A 16,476-nucleotide genomic window follows, 5' to 3' on the forward strand; every position below is an offset into this window, starting at 1 on the left:
CCTACGTGACATGGAAGCGCATTAACCTGTTGGTAGAGCCCTTGGCTTTGTTTCGAGGCCAGTAGTAACATGACGGACGTCTACTTCGTCACGGATATGCTGTTCTAAAATCAACTTGTGGAAGAAAAGGTTGGAAAGATGCAAGCATATTGCATATCACTGTGTTAACAGAAGGTTTGTGTTGGGTTATTACAGCGCTCTTAGGAGTCTTGCAACAGCAGAAATTTGTAAAAGAAAGGCCAATTTTGGCATATACTTAGAGCATTTGTTTCAAGGCTTTAAGGCGATTGGAAAGCGTCCAAGCTGGGGCTTACTGCAGAATATTCTTGAAGGTCATGAAGGCGATAAAACTGAAGTTAATGTTGAGCAAATCTATTATTAATGAAACAAAAGTCGTCGTTGATTCGTTTTTTTTTTACTGTCTGCTGCCATGATGCTTATGTTGTAACCAATATTCCTAAGATGCAGTTGACGGCTATGCTCTTTGGGGTAGTAAAGAATATCAGCAAGAATCTCTAACGCGCTTCTTCGTCGCAATATTGAGCTAAACGGGTCCACCGCATAAATTAGTGCTTGTGACCTATAAGAATATGTTACATTTGCACTGGATAACATTCAGGTGGAACTGTGACCGTCCGTGTGGCCGGCAGGATTTTTGAAGTTGACCTGGAACTGCTCAAGAAGCATAGCTGCTACTTCGCGAAATGCTTCCACAAGCTTCCACAAGAAGCGTTGAAGATACCGGTGAGAATCAATACTTTCATCATCAGTCAGGAGTTGTGCTGAGCTGTCTTAGACACAATGAAGGCATTTCACGCTGGTACAGCCGTTTTTCTTGCATAACAGCAAGAAATGACCTCACCTTATGCTTGGCTGTGTATGCCCTCTTATATTTTCTCTGCTTTCTAAGCATTTAAACGCGCACCTGTGATCAAATATTCGGGGCCACATTGATTCTTTTGCGGCCGAATAGTGAACTGTATGGCTACCACATCTTTAACACTAAGGTATTGTAAAATCGAGAGCTATATATATGCTTAAGGACCGCCATAGGAACCCCACAGCCATGTTGAACATTAAACCATTTAATCCAGACTTCACCATGACAGCACATGAGACCGAGTGGCAAGATATTTTTGTACAATACATAGGATTTTTTAATATTTTTAATATAATAAAAATAATGCAATAATACAATAGAATAATACTATATAATAATACAATAATACAACAAAATAATACAAATTTTTAATATGTATTTGAGAACCTCTGCAACGTTTAAGTGTCCGAATTCACTTATTCCCATCTAGAGGTGGCTTCCATACAGTTATTCTTAAACTAATTAAGCCCTCGCAGTTCGTAATTCTGGTTCTTCCTACATGAACGACGTCGGTCACCATTCCACTCTTGCGTCTGGTTAATCTAGTGCATTCAGCACTCCTTTGCAAGCATGATAGCTTCCGCTCAGCAGATGGTTGCTCTGGTCCCATAGTTGGAGCTGCAAGACGTGAAACCCGAAGTGTTCGAGGCTCTCGTGCTCTTCATGGAGACTGGCTTCCTGGATGCCGATCCGTACATGGCGTTGGACATCTACGAAGCTTCCATGCTGCTCGGAGTCCACCGAGCCATCAAAGAAATCAAGCGGGTAAGCAGTTCAGATACTTCAAGGGCAGTCTCTATTATTAAGGTCAGGAAAATATCAAACGGAACTCCTTATCGCGATGTTGTCACCGAATGTCCCCGAGTGACTGAGTACCACTCTTTCTTCATAGGGCGTTTGCTGTATGGATATGAATAGTTGGAAGCAATTACTAGAGATGATCGTTCAGTGACGGACTCTTTGTACAGTGTGTGTTCCTATGTGTGTGACTATGGTTCCGGTGAATCATTCCGTGTTCGAGTGGCGGTTCTGAGTATTCTAATTAGATAACATATATATTATTCGCTGTAAGCTCTGTGTTTGTCGACCCCATTTTAGTCTCTAACTGCCATCCCTCCCAAACTGAGACGCCTAGATGAATACCCTACCCCTGTCTACACAGTGCCTACCAGGCGTCAACCAAACTAAGCATATATGCTGACCACGGACGTTCAAGCGATGGACATGTTGAATATTTTATATGATTCGTTTAAACAAGCGAATCCTATTCGCCTCTGTACTCCCTCTGCACTTGCTGTCGGCAGATAACTCTGATCGGGTCCAAGATGGAACGCCTGCTAGTCTGGTACCGCACGGCCAACAAGGGCAACAATGCTCGCGACCGGCAGGCGGCGCTGCGGCTAGTCGCATCACGATTCGATGAGGTGGTGGCCGACGAACGCTTCCTGCGCCTCTCCGTCGCCGAGGTGGTGCCCCTGTTCAGCTGCTCACGCCTCGGGACCTCAGGGTGAGAGCTATATTCCCGTCACGAAAGCAGCGTGGTATGCAAGCACGGTTGTCGTCAAATACAAGGATACCGGCAGTGCATCAATGAAGTGTTCAATCAATCAATGAATAAATCAGTCTTTTTGGCATTAAATATATTTTGTTGGCTACAAAGGCAAAACCCCAAAGCATGCAAGGGTTGTGAAATTTTCAGGTCGATCGACAATAATTATTGCATTCGTGCCACAGCATTTACTTAGACTACGTAAAAACATTAGCAGATCAAATATGTCCAATATTACGGGCCGTTTGTAACCTCAGCGAAGTTACGCAGTTTTCCTATAGTTGTCAAGCATCATATCATTAACTGGAAAATGCACACTCAAACATTTTCTTAGAACACCCAGAAATGGGACTTTCTGATGCACTATATAGGGCACCGGTAAAGGATAAATTAAACAGGCGGATCCATGCGGGGAAACTTCGCGCATCAAAAGGTACAAAGGAAAACGAAACAGAAAATAAAACTGCGCACTTACATTTGTTTTTTAACTTTACATGCATAGATACTGCTGCAGGCTGCACCTAACTTTGAAATTTGTCGGAAAACTGCAATCAGCTTTCGTTCATCCTCTTTTTCAGAGATAATAGCACAAGAAATACAGTGAGAAATTGAGAATACCCCTTCTACGTGTTACCTCTCATTCCTCCCCCGATCGTATCCTCCTCTTCCCACACTCCTGCTGCAGGGAGGTGCCGGTGTTCCTGGCTGCACTGCGCTGGCTGAACCACGACTACTGTAAGCGGCAGCAGTACCTGGTGCAGCTGCTGAAGTGCGTGCGCTTCTCCCTAATGACCCGCGAGGAGATCGTGCACTGCTTCCACCCGCCGCTGCTCACCAACATCACGCGCTTCCCCTCCGTCGCCTTCATGGTACTCTCAGCATTCGGGTACGGCCACTCTTCCCTCGATCACTCCGCTTTCGCTGAACTTATCTACAGGCATTGTACGCATGTACATCGAGATTTGTAACTGCTCAGTTTATAAATGAGGCTAGCAGATAAACACAATTTCGGTGGAAAGGTTCTCAGGTGCTACTGACAGCTGAGTGTCCAGTCAATAAATGGCCCTGGAAATTCTGTTCTTAATTCCCGGGTTTTGTGTAGGAGCATCATTGATGATGAGATTGAAAAATATCCTACATCAGCTAGAGCGCTGAATGATAACGAAGCCCTCTAGACACACATATAACGGTGTAGGTATACTTCATCATCCCGCCACCTTCCTTGACACTCTTACAACAGCGTGCTCAACTAACTGCTTACCGTCAGCAATGCATCTTTGGATATTCCTATATAGGTCAGGTGACAGATGATGGTTCAGCGACAATTTGCAGAGCTTTGAACCTGTGAGAGTTCAGTGCGTTTTATGCCTCTTAGATTCTTAGTGGTAGTTACAGTTGTTCTTCCCAGCGATTAACAACGTCGCCGTGAACGGTTTGATGCTATGTTTAAAGTCATCTGATGAAGGCGCCTTTACAACGCTTCGATTTCCAGTACGCTGGAATGTTGGCTGCATTTATGAGCGATGGAGTGAGATTGCCAGGCATATCGCAGCATTCGAAATTTTTATATCGTTGGAGACATCCTGATTCACAAGAGCGCTTGAGGGTGCTACGGAACAATGAAGCATATTAGAGCAAGTATACTGTTTTAAGGACTCAATGCTTTGGTCATTTGCATAATTATACGCCTGCTTTAGAACGACACATATTTAGTGCATTGTCAGTGAAGTCCCTGCGTTAACTTTTGCCGAGCCCAGCTCGCGAGCTCTGTGCTCGTCTTCTCATATGTGTGCACTGATGCTTGCTATTGCCACAGTACCATGTTACAAGTAGGATTCGCTGATGGTTACGAAGAAGCTTGCCCAAAGACAGTGTAGTGATAAAAGGGGGTCGGTCAAGCTGGGAATAGTCACTGGGTTCGCGAGAAATCGTATTGGTGCGCTTAGTGTCAACGTCGGTGGCACTAGCACCGCCGATAACACAAGCGCAACCACATTTATGGGTACGCTGCAGGTGTCTCGGGTATCAAAACTTTACATGCGTACATCATGAGGGGGTTATTAGGACAGTTACGATATACGTGCTCGTGAGTGTAATAAACATGCATGTCTTTTACTCAGTGTCGTGGCTCTGCTTTCTCTAGCTCGTCTCGGTTCCCACATCATTGCTGCATGCAGTCCTCCACTGGGCTCAATTTTTGGAGGATTCGGAAAATTAATTTGGATAGCCATCTCAAAAACTTCAAGCATACTTACTTATAGCTATTAAAATTACCTTGAATGTATTAATAATAAATGCGCCGTCACAAGAAACAGCTCTAATGCGAGTACAGGTTTCTCTTCTTAATTTCGGATTGTTCAGTGAATCAGTGTACTCAATTGATAGGTGGTTCATGAAAAATAATTTTAGTGAAAATAAGGTCATTGACGAAATCCACCGCTATTGTGCTGGAATATAAAGCGATTAACAAATTGGCCATCCTCGGCGCAAATTATTTACCATCGCACAAGAGTCGTAGACACGCAACGTCGTATATTTGTGAGAAAATGTCTAGAAGTGTGCGTTCGAGTGAATTAGGACAGATTCAGAAAGCAACCAGTTGAAGAGAGAATGTGATGTTTTGAATTAATCCGGTATCGTCATTTTCGCATACTGTACGAAACTCACTATGAAATCTCGCATTTTACGCCGTTCGCGAAAATGCTTACCTGCGGCATCACTAACTTCTCTGCTGCCCTATGCGGTCTGCAGGGTAGTCTCCCTGCAGGAGGAAGGCAGGGAGCACCTGCTGTCTAGGTTCGCTAGTCAGCCGAGGACTTTCCTCTGTCCCAAGCAGGATCCTCGCGAGCCAACTCCTCTGTGGGTAGGTACTGGCCAAGCTCAACGAATAAGACTAGTTACCACGTTTTAAGAGCCTCCTATGCCCTTCCGTTAGATTTGGCGTTCCTTACATTTCAGTGCACGCAAGTTTCCGTGGAACATGTTTTTATTCTATTGGCACTACGATAATTTGCTCCGGTAACAATGGGCGCACATGCTGATACGGGATACTTTTGGTCCAGAGAAAATGGAAGAAGTCAGGCCAAACTTGACGCATGGATGACCAAACAAAATTACGAGGGACTTTAGCGACTAAAGTAGTGAAAGGCGAAAGCCTGAGTGCCACATTCTGCTACGCAACTGGCACTAATAGATAATTAAATAGTCATCAGTTAATCATTTATAAGTAGACATTAATTAAAATAGTTAAATGATGAACTACCTAATTAGTCATCAAGAAGAAATTAATGAATTAATTGATCATTAATGTGTAATTCGTCAATAATTGGCATTTGGCCATATAAGACACGCATTCGCGCATACTTTGGTGGTGCTCTGTGATTGGTCCACTCTATGACGTCATCCCGCCTCGGCCAATCAGAGCCGCCGCAAAAGCGGGCCATACTTTGTCCACGACAGCATGAGCCATTACAGGCTTTCGCCTTAAAAGAAATCCGGTTGTCCACGACAGCATGAGCCATCACAGGCTTTCGCCTTAAAAGAAATCCGGTTACGTAGACAGATATGCGCTTTCACACGGAAGTCGTACAGAAAAAAGGCAACAATCATCTTTTCGATTTCTCTATATATGGCTTAATGGGCATTGAACGACTTCATGTAGTAAAGTAAACGAAGGTCATTGATAACGCGATACAAACTGAAACGATGCTTACGTCAGCTGCATAAGCACATCACAACTTCATCAGAATTGTATTTTTGTTCATTACGCAAAGGCTGGGACCTTCTCTCCTGCCACATTGTGTTAGCATTTAGGACGCATGTTGCGTATTTGGAGTGCTTTGTAGGAACAATAGAAAACCTTATCGTCTCAATATTTTATGCATGTTGTAGAAAGTTGAATCACCAAGATCAAGTGCTCCATGTTTGACTAGGCGGGTCAATGATTTCTTTGCTTGAAGGTTCTAGAGTGTCGATCGGTAGAAGTATAATCACTTGGACGACAATAACAATGAGGTAAACATCAAAATAATACAGTGGAAAGAAGAAGGTAATTTTGGTCTTATAAGGCGTGCAATAAAGTATGGAGGACTCTGGATCAGTGAATGACTAGAGGAAGTCTGCATTTATTTTTTCGCTGGGCTCTAATAACTTGTTGGAATAAAGCGAACGTAATCGGGTGGCTTAACACTCTTGTCGTGTTACCGTCATGGCAGCCTGCACAGTTTATGGCCTTGGTAATAAAATCCGCAAATCCAACTGGTCTGAGGCAGTAATTATAGAAAGGGGCTCTGTACATTGACAAAAGAAATTCATCAAAGCACATTTGTTGACAATCAGTTGCAAAAAGGAGTGAAGATTGGCGCCATCAACTGCATGGAATAAAACAACGTCCTATATACATTTCTAACTATTTTCTGTTGAATGTTTTTTATTCTTCTAGTACGGCGACGCTTATAGCCGTAGTTCTTTTGCGACGTTAAACCTTTCAAACCTATTTCCTTAGGCAAAACAGATGTTCGTACACTCCCAGTTCGGCTGTGCTCATTGAAAACAATTACAACTTGTCACTTGATTTCCGCGTTACACAGCGTTATCAGAATAATCGTCCAGCATATGACAAGTGACCTTGTCGTGCATGCCGCAGCCGCTTCCCGCACCTCCCGAAGGCAGCATTGCCCAGAAACGCCACCGGGCGGCCACCGTCTTGCAGTCCGCCTGGAGGGCCAAGATGGCACGCCTAGAGCTTGCCAGCAGGCGCGCCCAGAGAGAACGATCGGACACACCGGCCGGTGAGCCACCTATATGAAAATAAAAATCTAGAATGCACCGACAAATACCCCGCAATGGAGTATTTTCCATCCATTGCGTCAGTTCTCGGCGCTTGTCCCCCTCCAAAGGGAGGCACACCAGACTTTGTTGATGTCTCTCTAGGCTGAGCAGTTCCATTCTTTCTTCTGAGGACTGAACTTCGGGAGCCAACATTATATCATTTTTCACCTACTGGCATGAGAAGGGAAAATATCTTTTGTGCCTCAGTTGCTGGGAGGTTCCCTTCTGTGAATGAATTTGTTTGGAAGTCTTCCTTTGAGCAGTTTCTTGCTACATTCTTGAGTTGTTAATGAGTATAGACGTGAAAAGCTTGAGGTGTGAGCATGTGTAACTTCCTTTGGTTGACAACCATCGACATCGTCACGGGCAGCTCTTGAGTGGATGGAACGAGGCTCTTTACTGGCGCGCCAACATGCAGTCTTGTTTAGCTTGGTATTACCTTAGGGTGCCGCATAAACGTGTTGAGGCGCTGGAAACTATATAACGCTACGACTGCTGAAGATAAACCATGCTGATTTATAATTAAGCTGAAAAAAAACATTATTTCAATTTGTGCAAGAACAATCATCATAACTGCGCTGATTTGAGGATACTGAATGCTGCATCAGGGTGATAGTAGTCATTTCAATGCGAAAATCTCATTCCATGGTATCATAACTGCGATAATTTTGAAGATACGGAATAATTCATCAGGGTGGTAGCAGCCGTCTGAAGGCGAATGGCTCCTTCCACCGTATACGATCAAATGAGACATTCACAGTGAGATGGCTGCGACCATCCATATGCATTATTCCATATCCTCAAAATCAGCGTAGTTAGGATGACTGCTCTTGCACACATTGATATAATGTGTTTTTTTTTTTACTTGTTATTGAAGATGGTTGTTGTTAAGTAATTTGTTTTAATAATCTGAACAACATCGTCTATATCATCACCAGGCATTCTGATGTATAAATTGTGTGCAAACGATGCAGAAATGCCACCTAGTGCATGCAAAGCTGAAATCAGCTCTCGAGCAAGGTAGAGCAGGGGAGAGCAGCTTCAACTTCTGTTTAGTCGATGAAGCTGAATATACAGTGCCGCTGAATACGCATGCAGGATAGATCATTCACCACTGCTTTCTCTGTGCGTAGTTTCGGATGCTGTAGACAAGGAGACGACAACCGCGACAATTCATACAGAGCCACCGTCGGCTGAAGTGAGTCCTCTGAAGGGTTCCAGTGAACTTCACGGCTCCCGGCCTTCACAACTGGCCAAGTCAACCGGTAAGCTCTTCAGCCGAAGATCGTCGCTCGTACGACATTGAGAGCACGCGATAAACATGAACCCTCGGAGGATGGAAGATATTGCATCACTTATGCAAAACTCGTAGGCGCCATTATGCCTCGTGCAAACTGGACGCTCGCATTCAGCCCCAAGAAGAAAAACATAGCTGGGGCTCAATCTTTATTTATCATTTTGCAGAAAACAAAGGCACAGAAAGGTGACAAAAAGCCGTTCTGTGGCAAGCTTGACTGGGTCCCCACCCCCTTAAATCTCCTCCGTTTAAAATGACAAACACGTACGAAAGCACTGTTTGCTATGGTTTAGCATAATTTGTCATGGGGGGGAGGGGTGGTTGGCATGGTTTTGCTTGGCGGTTTAGCATTGAAAGACTGGTACAGGGTTGGGCAAAGTGTTAAACGTCTTTGGCTGGCTTCGCGTTTAGGGAAAAGACAAGAGGAGCATTTGTCTCACTTCCGGTACACTTACAGTTAACGGAATACAATCGCAGGTACGTATATGTGTCGTTGGTTAGAATTCCTAACGCAAACCAGCCTCCAACTTGACTCGCAGATGGATGCTAAACGGGAAACTAAATGGTGCGACAGCATCTTGAACGCTGCAAAAGAACCGCTCCGTCACAATTTCGAAACAAAATGACGTGCATATTTTTGCTATCGCTTCCTACTCACGCCACCTATGAGGCAAGTAAGGCTTCCGCCTTAAAATACTTGACTCCTAACAAACATGCCTAGCGGATCTTTACAACCAGGACAAACAAAAGAGACGGACAATACATAGAGCACTATACAAGGAATGATAGCGTGGAATAGGAACTAGAACAAAGGAAAATAAGCATTGATCACACAACAAAAAAGTTACATATGTCAAATATGTAATTATCGAAGATATATTTGATAGGTAGCGAGAGTTTCTGACGTGTTTCGAGTTCATTATAGCAAGAAAATGTCGGATAACATTCAGTGAGCAGCGAACGGGTGGGCATATAGAGGATGTTCCGCATTTATCAGTCCGAGTTGTGCAACATTCTCCTGCTAAAACTACTCACTATATGGACTCTAACGCCGGCCACAATACATTTTTGAGGCTCTACGTTTTTCTATTTAGTAATTTAACGTGCGAACTTGCCTGCACTGACGTTAAATTACTTGTAGAAAAACTTGACCATCACAACTTTTATTGTGGCTGGCATTTGAGCCCGAATAGTGCATTAGTTTTCACTTGATAATTTTTGACAACACTGACAGATAAATACCGCACATCCTGTATAACAGAATGCACACTGAATGAAGCGTAAAGGCATGGCCTAATGTGCATAATTTGATATAACGCCATACTGGCTGAAAGATGAGATCTCATAACGTTTATGAGCACTCAGCCTTTTGACCATACGAAAGAAAATGTTAGAAACATGCGGCCAACGTCACCTATATCTCTCTTAACGTGATGATTTACTCCTTGAAAAAAAATATGAAAGGGTTCGTCAGGTGCAACCAGGACTTCCTAATAGTGGTTAGACCGCTGTTATATGCCGCAAGCCTTTTTTTCTTCATCCGTAGCGTGAAAACTCCGTGAAATATGTTCTTCAGTCGGGACTATCTACACAAGGCAGAGTATTATTCCTTCGCCCAGAGAGCGTGGCCTCCGACTCATCGACGACGACGATGCCCAGTCCTGTCAAGGAGCCCTTCACGCCGATCATGAAGGTTGTCATCAAAGACGGTAAGTTGTAGCCCCCTTCTCCAGATGAATCTCACGTTGCTTGTCGTTGTCACAGCGGTCATATCTTCGCTCCCCGAAGAGCCTCCTCTCGCAAATTAAGGCGAAAGCCTTTAATGGCTCATACTGTAGTGGACAAAATGTGCCCCGCTTTTGCGGCACCTCTTATTGGCCGAGACGGGATGACATCACAGAGGTCTCGACCAATCACAGAGCACCACCACAGTATGCACGAATGCGTGCCTTATATGGCCATATGGCAATCAATGATCAGTTACTAATTGACGAATAATTAATTATTTGACCAATTATTTAATACCTAAATAATTACCTGGTTATTGGTGATAGAGTTGAGTAGCAGAATGCGGCGCTAAGGCTTTCGCCTTTCACTACTTTAGTCGCTAAAGTCCCTCTTAATTTATTCTATTACGACCACGGTGCTAGTTATAACGAAATACTATACATAAACTGCAGTAACTTTAAATGCTCGTTATAAATTCTGCTTTGAAGAGTGGAAACAAAACCGCGTTTAAAATGTGATGTAGGGCAAAGTTAAGCGGTGCATATTTGTTTTGTCTACCTGTGTGCAGAGCCCAGCGTCAAGGAGGGTGATAAGGCGGACGATCATGTGCGCTCGCAGGCCAATCTGCTCAAGTTGTCGCCACCGCCAAAGAAAGAGGACAAAAGTGAGCTCAAACTGAAAAGTTACCAAAAGGCGCTCATAGCTGACTCGTCGCACAACACTGTTTACAACAACACTTTAAAAGTGTTGGGTGGAGCATGCTGTCACATAAAAATGCAGTCTTTTATTAATGCGAAAGCATTACTTCGCTATGTTCACAGATTTCTTTCCGCAGAACATGTCCGCAGAACGTGTCCGCAAAATCGGGTCCGCAGCAGTTGTAATTAGAAGTGTTTTAGGGTAATGAGTGGTGTCAATCGATAGAGGGTGACGTAATGTTGTGTCAGAAATAATAATTAGGTCAATAAGTTAATTAGGTAATTATTTAGAATAACTGTTTCGCAGGAACGGAAAGGCGCAGTATATGTCGCACTTGGTTTGTGGACACCTGAACTGATTGCGCGGCAACTGTCTCACTTGTTTTCTGTGGACACCTCAACCGCGCTGTATGGGAAGGGAGGAAGGTGGGAGTGAAAAGAGAGAAAGAGGAGCAGTAGTGGAGGGCTACGGAGCAATTTCGACCACCTGGGGATCTTTAACGTGCGCTGACATCGCACAGCACACGGTCGTCTCTTCGTTTCGCCTCCATCGAAACGCAGCCGCCGCGGTCGGGTTCGAACCAGGGTACTCCAGCACAGTGGTCGGGCGTCTTACCACTGCACCACCCCGGCGGGGCAAATAACTGGTTCACAGGAAAGGAAAGGCGCAGTATCTGTCACACTTGATTTGCGGACACCTGAACCGCGCCGTAAGTGAAGGGAGAAATGTGGAAGTGAAAGCGGAAAGAGAATTGGGTGTCGTAGTAGATGTGACGTCAAGAATGTGACGTTAGGCAACCGGAACTAGAGCCGAAAAAAGGGCATAGGAAGGCATTGGCGCGCAATTTGAAAGTACCAAAGACTAAAATGGGTAACAAGAAGTGAATTACGCAACTAGAAGCAACCAGAAGCAACCAACAGCAGCATCCGTGCTTTCGCATTACTCCAATGCAGATTCTGCAGTGTTCTTCATTTTTTGTCCTTCATTCCTGGCCTAATCCCATTTGCTTATTCGTCGAAGTTGCACTAATGTCTTTCAATTTAAGGTACGATCTGTAGTATTAACAAGTTTTATCTCTTTTTTTATTTTGGCGTGGATAGCAGGAGTGAGAGAGCGAGGGATGTGTCCTGTACATTCGCGTACCCACTATGCAATCTAGACAAGCTCTCGAACACTTGATGAGGGCTAGGTTATGCCCCCAGTGTGTTGATGCAAATAAGGTAGAAACCATCCTTACTATCTGCCAATTAATTTCGTTACCTTACTTTGTGTGCGCCGTTTAGTGAGGGCCTCAGAGAAGGCAGCTGCTGTGGCCCTAAGACAAAGCTCGGGCACTTTCACCGTGGACTGGGACCAGGCCACAGCGACGAGCCAGGCGCTTATCCACTCGACACCTGCTGCTTCCCAGCCCCCAAAAGCGCCACTTCAGCAACAAGATGAGCAGCTGCAACCGTCATTCCAGCAGCAAACGGAATCCCAGGGCCAGCTTGGCGCGTCGACAGCGTCCGTATGCACGATGCAGATCGGGGGAGAAGGACAGAAGGAGGTGCCTAACACTCCCTCGATGCCCAGGACGAATCGCAACTTCGCGTTCAAATTCTCGGACAAAGGTTTGTGCGCGGAAACATTGTGTATGGGAGAGCACATTGCCTTCCTATCAGGCCCATTTGGCTACATTGTCTTTTTTACAACATTGAAAAACGGTGTTTGTCAGGCAGTGATAAGCGAGTATAGATGTTATTGCGAGGTAAATGCTAAGTGCTTCGGCCCCAGTTATTTACACTCTGTGCATTAGTATTCCGCGAATGGTTTACCACCCACCGGCTTCCTGGTGGCTGTACTTCGATACAAGTTTAACTTGTGAGCAAAATGGAAATCTAGAAAATCATTCCAATTGTCATATTTTGTTTCCATTTCGGATATGCCATGCTGCTGGCATGTGACATAACGAAGAAGTCGGGTTCTGTTAGTGAACCAAGACGACCTGCTTCCAAATCTGCTTGATCGTCAATCCCTGCAGGTCTGGCCAGGAAGCGTATTTGGGTTTGCTCGGTACGGTGGCTCCGCAAGGGACAAAATGACAGAAGAGACGAAGAAAGCGGGCTGTTCCGACTAGCATCTACCGCCCCCAGGAGCCGAGCAGCCTAGCGATTAGCGGCGCATGCTTTTTCAATGGGCGTCATGTTAGACGCGGCACTAGCTTGAGAGAGCCTATTACTACTACTACTACTACTACTACTACTACTACTACTACTACTGCTACTACTACTACTACTACTACTACTACTAAATAATAATAATAATAATACACAAAGTAATATTTCTCTGCTAATGATTATTATTATTATTAGTAGTAGTAGTAGTAGTAGTAGTAGCAGTAGTCGACGGCCGAATTAACTGGCTAAATATTATCTTCACAGTTTTAATTATTAGTAATAATAATAATTGGTTCACAGGAAGGGAAAGGCGCAGTATCTGTGACACGTGTCTGTGGACACCTGAAATACTCCGAAGCCCTCCACTACGGCTCCTCTTTCTCTCTTTCCACGTTAACTCCCACCTTCATCCCTTCTCTTGCGGCGCGGTTCAGGTGTCCACAGACACAAGTGTGACACATACATCGCCTTTCCTTTCCTGTGAATCAATTACTATTATTATTAATAAATAAAACTGTGAAGATAATATTTAGCCAGTTAATTCGCCCGTTACATAGAGACAATTCACTAACTTGGAACTGAATTCTCTGTAGGTAACGGCCGAAATAACTGGCTAAATATTATCTTCACAGTTGTAATTATTAATGATAATGATATTAATTGGTTCAGAGGAAGGGAAAGGCACAGCATCTGTCACACTCGTGTCTGTGGACACCAAGAGATGGTGTCCACAGACACAAGGAAGGAAGAGAGAAAGAGGAGCCGTAGCGGAGGGCTACGGAGTAGTTCATGTGTCCACAGACACAAGTGTGACAGATGCTGCGCCTTTCCCTTCTTCTGAAACATTATTATTATTAATTAAAACTGTGAAGATAATATTGAGGCAGTTAATTCGGCCGTTAACTAGACAATTCAGTGCTAACCTCGTGAAACGAGTCTTCTTCTATACTACTACTACTACTAATGCTAATATTATAATTAGCAGAAAAATATTACTGTGTATTATTATTATTATTATTATTATTATTATTATTATTATTATTATTATTATTATTATTATTATTATTATTATTATATTTAGTGGTAGTAGTAGCTGTAGTAGTAGTAGTAGTAGTAGTAGTAGTAGTAGTAGTAGTAGTAGTAGTAGTAGTAGTAGCAGTATTATAGCATCTCTCAAGCTAGTGCCGCGTCCAACGTGACGCCCACTGAAAAAGCATGCGCCGCTAATCGCTAGGCTGCTCGGCTCCTGGGGGCGGTAGATGCTAGTTGGAACAGCCCGTTTTCTTCGTCTCTTTTGTCGCTTTGTCCCTTGCGGAGCCACCGTACCGAGCAAACCCAAATGCGCGCTCGGCTCCTGGGGGCGGTAGATGCTAGTCGGAACAGCACGCTTTCTTCGGCTCTTCTGTCGTTTTGTCCCTTGCGGAGCCACCGTACCGAGCAAACCCAAATACGCGGCCAGGAAATAAAATATTATTAATGGGAAAGATATGGATTTGTAGACTACCTAATTATTTTTACCTATTGGACTAAATGATGGGAGAGCAGAAGCTTACGAAGACGCTGAAGACAGAGTAATGCTCTTCCTAGAAATGGTTGACAGGACCCAAAAGTAGGAGCGGTGATTACCGCCGTCAAGGACGTGTGCGGGAATGTTTTTGCAAGGCAGCGACAGCTTAGGCAAGTGCAGGCGCTCTTCTGGGCCCGGGAAATAGTTTTACAGCGTAGTGAAGCTGCTCTTGTACGCTTTGGCTACCATCTAAACCACGTTTAGTTGTGGTAGTTTATCGCGCTGAACATTTGTCTTATTCTTGCAGATAGCGTGACAGCGCCTTTCCCATGCGACTTCGACAAAGAATTCGACATGAAGAGTACGTTTGAGCGTTTTTACATTCTGGAAAACTTTCATCGAGCCTGAAAGCTTCTGGGCGCAAAAAAAAAAAAAAAAAAAAAAAAAAAAAAGATATAGCCCATAATTTGAAATTTGTTCAAAATATTTTCTCACGAAGCAATTATGCAGCTTGGAAAGTCAGTTACACTGGAGTTACATATTTATTACGCATTTATTTATGGCTATAGTGCATAACGTCGGTACCTTTCGCTTTACTTGGGAAAGGAAGTTGTATACAGATTCCTCACCTGGCGGTGGTTGTAGGCTTCCAGGAAACGGCCTCGTTCGCGGGCGAGTTCCCTTCCCGAACACGCTCCCCATCCACGAGGACAGCCTTTTCCAGGGTTCCGGAAAGAAACGTCAGCAGCCCCACCAGCTACCAGACGGTGCAGACGAGAAGCGGTATGTGCGTTTGCAATAGTGATGCAGAAATATCGACATTACTGGTCGATACTATCGATATCGAATATCGATATTCAATATCGATAGTACTATTGATAGTATGTACTATCGATACTATCGATATTTGGGTCACTGTACAATACAAATACGAATAATTTTTATTTAGCATCAACACTGATTACACAGTATTCGTGATGCCGCAGGGTGCTAGCAAAAGGCCTGCGATGACATGACAAAGGCTAGCACCCCGCTTAGAGTGCAATACAGCAGCGGACAAAACGCAACAAAACAAGAAAAAGCTATTATAAACATAACGACGGCTTTATATATTACAAGGTACATTTAGATGATAGGACTAATATTGGGTGGTACAGAACTGCACGTGTTAACAATATTTTGATTTGAGGACATATACTGTTGTATAGATTAGCTGGACTTGTTAACAGAGGAATTAAGAGCTTGTGGTAGAGCATGTACATCAACATTTGGCGGCCATAGTTGGTACGGGTATGGGGAATCTTCCAAACCTGACTGCTTCGTATGCCATACGTCTTTTCAACTGGAGTCAGCGTCGCAAGTATTTCAAGGAAAGGGTCACTATTTATGCGATAAGTATGATAACGTTTTAAGAGAATTGCGTAGAACAGGCTCGGTAATGGTTTTAATCGAAGGTCATGAAATATAGGTTCAATGTTTACCAACGAACTATCGATGGTAAAAAAACTATCGATAGTTCTATCGATATAGCTGTCGGCACTAATATCAGTAGTAATTCTAGTAGTCCTATCGATAGTATAATATCGACCGCACGAGCTCATTGCGGCATAAACTTGACTCACTGAGTGCGTGGTATGGTGGCAGCGGTAACTGTGACAGGGTTCCCCATTATCGCAGTCTACGCGTCGGTGAGACCATTAGACTAACAGCCGTGTTAAAAAAAATTACAAGGGTATACAACGCTGCTGAATCAAATATTAAGCGAGAGCATTAGCTGCGGGTGACCGACAGTTCTTCTCTTTTTCTTCTTCCTCAGCCCACATATAACGC

General features: G+C 44.0%; 1 pseudogene; it reads left to right on the plus strand.

The window, feature by feature from the left end:
- Positions 1 to 1,543: 1,543 nt before the first annotated feature.
- LOC146181843 (uncharacterized) overlaps positions 1,544 to 16,476 on the plus strand; it is a 28,805-nt pseudogene continuing 13,872 nt past the window's right edge.

This window comes from Amblyomma maculatum, chromosome 8, assembly GCF_055883805.1.
Source record: "Amblyomma maculatum isolate TAMU_Amacu chromosome 8, ASM5588380v1, whole genome shotgun sequence".
Taxonomy (NCBI): domain Eukaryota; kingdom Metazoa; phylum Arthropoda; class Arachnida; order Ixodida; family Ixodidae; genus Amblyomma; species Amblyomma maculatum.